This window comes from Equus asinus, chromosome X (genome assembly GCF_041296235.1).
Source record: "Equus asinus isolate D_3611 breed Donkey chromosome X, EquAss-T2T_v2, whole genome shotgun sequence".
Classification (NCBI taxonomy): domain Eukaryota; kingdom Metazoa; phylum Chordata; class Mammalia; order Perissodactyla; family Equidae; genus Equus; species Equus asinus.
The window spans coordinates 35,949,115-35,953,644 of record NC_091820.1 but is presented as its reverse complement, the minus strand read 5'-3'; positions in this window follow the sequence as shown (position 1 = coordinate 35,953,644).

The window sequence follows — 4,530 nt, the reverse complement described above, 5'->3', positions numbered from 1 at the left end:
AGAAATGAAACGATGCTAATTAATAACAGTGAACATATGAAAGTATAACTCTCATTGGTAAAGGTAAATATATAGTTAAATTCAGAATACTCTAATGTTGTAATGGTGGTGGGTAAATTACTTATAAATCTAGTATGAAGGTTAAAAGTAGTAAAAATAACTATAGCTACAATAATTTGTTATTGAATACACAAGGCAAAGGTGTAAATTTTGACATCTAAACTATAAAACATGGAAGGGGGAGTAAAAATATACATCTTTAATATGTATTCAAAATTAAGTTGTTATCAGCTTAAAATAGACATATAAATATAAGATGTTTTACATAAGCTTCATGGTAATCACAAAGCAAAAACTTATAATAGATACACAAAAGATAAAGAGAAAGGAAACTAAGCATACCACTACAGAAAATCATCAAATCACAAAGGAAGAGACAAAGAGAAGAAAGGAGCAAATGAATTACAAAACAGCCAGAAAACGATTAATACAATGGCAATAGTAAGTCCATACCTATCAATAACTACTTTAAATGTAAATAGACTAAATTCAGTAATCAAAAGACATAGAGTGGCTGAATGGATAAAAAAACAAAACCCAACTATATGCTGACTACAAGGGACCCACTTCAGTTTAAAGGACCCCATACACACACACTGAAAGTAAAGGGACGGAAAAGATATTCCATGCAAATGGAAACCAAAAGAAAGCAAAGGTAGCTATGCTTACATCAGATAAAATAGATGTTAAGCCAGAAACTGTAATAAGAAACAAAAAAGTCATTATATAATCATAAAGAGGTCAATCCAACAAGAGGATATAGGAGTACCTAAATATATAAAGCAAATATTAACAGATCTGCAGGTAGAAATAGACAGCGATGCTATAATAGTAGGAGATTCCAATACCACACTTTCAACAGTGGATAGATTACCAAGACAGAAAATGAATAAGGAAACATTAGACTTAAATTATACGTTATATCGGATGGCCTTAACTGACATTTACAGAACATTCCATCCAACATCAGCAGAATACACATTCTTCTCAAAGGCACATGCAACATTCTCCAGGATATGTCATATGTTAGGCCACAAAATGAGTCTTAATAAATTTAAGAAGATTGAAATTATATCAAGCATCTTTTCCAACCACAGTTGTATAAAACTAGAAACCAATTCCAAGAAGAAAATTGGAAGATTCACAAATATGTGGAGATTAAACAACATGCTACTGAACAATCAATAGGTCAAAGAAGAAATCTAAAGACACTTTGAGACAATGAAAACGGAAATACAATATACAAAAGTTTATTAGATGCAGCAATAGCAGTTCCAAGAGAGACGTTTACAACTGATACCACAGAAATACAAAGGATCGTAAGAACTAAAAACAATTATAAGCCAACAATACGGACTACCTAGAAGAAATGGATAAATTCCTAGAAACATACAACCTATCAAGACTAAATCATGAAGAAATAGCAAATCTGAAAAGACCAATTACCAGAAAGGAGTTGTATCTGTAACCAAAAATCTCCCAAGAAAGAATTCTAGTATCAGATGGCTTCATAGGTGAATTCTATCAAACATTTAAAGAAGAACTAATACCAGTCCTTCTCAAACTCTCCCAAAAAGTACACGAGGAGGGAACACTACCACCTCATTTTACAATGTCAGCATTACCCTGATACCAAAACCAGACACAGACACTACAAGAGAAGAAAATATAGCCCAATACCTCTAATGATATAAATGCAAAAATCTTCAACAAAATATTAGAAAACCAAATTCAACAATATATTGGAAGGATAATACACCATGATCAAGTGGAATTTATTCCAGAGATGCAAGAATAGTTCAATGTCCACAAAGCAATGTGATACATCACATTAACAAAATGGAAGGTAAAAATCACATGATCATTTCAATAAATGCAGAAAAAGCATTTGACAAAATTCAACATTATTCACCATAAAAACTCTCAACAAAATGGGTATAGAGGGAATGTACCTCAGCATAAAAAAGGTCATAAATGGCAAACTCACAGCTAACATTGTACACAATGGTGAAAAACTGAAAGCTTTTCCTCTAAGATTAGGAACAAGATGCCCACTCTCAGCATTTTTATTAAATATAGTATTTGAAGTTCCAGCCAGAGCAATTAGGCAAGAAACATAAACAAAAAGCATCCAATTGAAAAGAAGGACATGAAATAGTCTCCGTTTGTCAATAACATATTATATATAGAAAACCCTAAAGACTCCACCAAAAAACTGTTAGAATTAATAAACAGATTCAGTAAAGTTGCAGGATACAAAATCAACATACAGAAATCTGTTGCATTTCTATACACTAATAATGAATTATAAGGAAGAAAAATTGAGAAAATCCCATTTACGACTGCACCAAAAACGAACAAAATATCTAGAATAAATTTAACCAAGGAGATGAAAGACCTGTACACTGAAAACTAGAAGACATTGATGAAAGAAATTGAAGAAGATACAAATAAATGGGAAAGTATTCATGCTCATGGATTGGAAGAATTAATAATGTTAAAATAGCCACACTACCCCAAACAATCTACAGATTCAATGCAATTCCTATCAAAATCCCAATGGCATTTTTCAAAGAAATAGAACAAAAATTCTAAAATTTGTATGGAACCGCAAAAGACCCTGAATAGCCAAAGCAATCTTGAGAAAGAAGAGCAAAGCTGGAGGCATCATGCTCTCTGATTTCAAACTACATTACAAAGCTATAACGCATCATAATCAAAACAATACGTTACTGGCTTAAAAACAGACACATAGACCAACGGAACAGAATAAAGAGCCTAGAAATAAACCTAAGCATCTACAGCCAACTATTCTTTGACAATGACACCAAGAACACACAATGTGGAAAGGATAGTCTCTTCAATAAATGGTGTTAGGAAAACTGGATATCCACATGCAAAAGAATGAAACTGGACCCTTGTTTAACATCACTCGCAAAAAGTAACTCAAACTGGATTAAATACTTAAACGTAAGACCTGAAACCATAAAATTCCTAGAAGAAAACCTAGGGGAAAACTCCTTGACATTGATCTTGGCAATGATTTTTTAGATATGACGCTAAAAGCACAAGCAACAAAAGTAAAAATAAACAAGTGGGACAATGTCAAACTTAAAAGTTTCTGTATAGCAAAGGAAACAATCAACAAAATAAAAAGACAATGTATGGTATGGGAGAAAATATTTGCAAATCATGTATCTTATAAGGGGCTAATATCTAAAATATACAAGGAACTCATACAACTCAATAGCAAAAAAAAACCAAACAAACCCAAATTATAAAAATGGGAAAAGGAGCTGAATAGACATTTTTCCAAAGAATACATACAGGTGGCCAATAGATACTTTAAAAGGTGTTCAACACCATAAGGGAAATGCAAATCAAAACCACAATGAGGGGCCAGCCCCGTGGCTGAGTGGTAAAGTTCACGCACTCTGCTTCGGTGGCCCAGGGTTTCGCCAGTTCAGATCCTGGGTGTGGACATAGCACCGATTGTCAGGCCATGCTGAGGCAGCATCCCACATGCCACAACTAGAAGGACCCACAACTAAAAATATACGACTATCTACCGGGGGGCTTTGGGGAGAAAAAGGAAAAATAAAATCTTAAAAAAACAACAACAAAACACAGTGAGATATCACCTCACACCTGTTAGGATGGATATTATCAAAAAGACAAAAGATAACAAGTGTTGGCAAAGACATGGAGAAAAGAGAATCCTTGTGCACTGTTGGTGAGAAAGTAAGTTGGTAGAGCCATTATGGAAAACAGTATGAAAGTTCCTCAAAAAATTAAGAATAGAACTACCATATAACCCAGCAACTCCACTTCTAAGTATATATTCAAAGGAAACAAAGTCAGTATCTTGAAGAGACGTCTGCACTCTCATGATCATTGCCGCATTATTCATGATAGCTAAGATATGGAAACAACCAAAGTGTCCATTGATGGATGAATGGATAAAAAATATGTGTGTGTGTGTGTGTGTATATATATACACACACATATATAATAATATTCACATATATACATATATGCATATATACATACATACATAATACATATATAATAATATTCATATAATATATATATGAATATTATTCAGCCATGAGAAAGAAGGAAATCCTGCCATTTGTGACAACATGGATGAACCTGGAACACATCATGCTAAGTGAAATAAGCCAGACAGAGAAGAACAAGTACTCTATGACCTCACTCATAGGTGGAATTTTTTAAAAAGTCAAACACAGAAACAGAGTAGAATTATGATTACCAGCAGTTGGGGAAATGGGGATATGCTGGTCAATGGATACAAGCTTTCAGTTATAAGATTAATAAGCTCTGGGAATTTAATGTACAGCATGGCGACTATAGTTAATAATACTGTATTGTGTACTTGAAATTTGTGAAGACAGATCTTAAGTATTCTCACTACAAAAAGGTAAGTATGTGAGGTGGTGGATGTGTTAA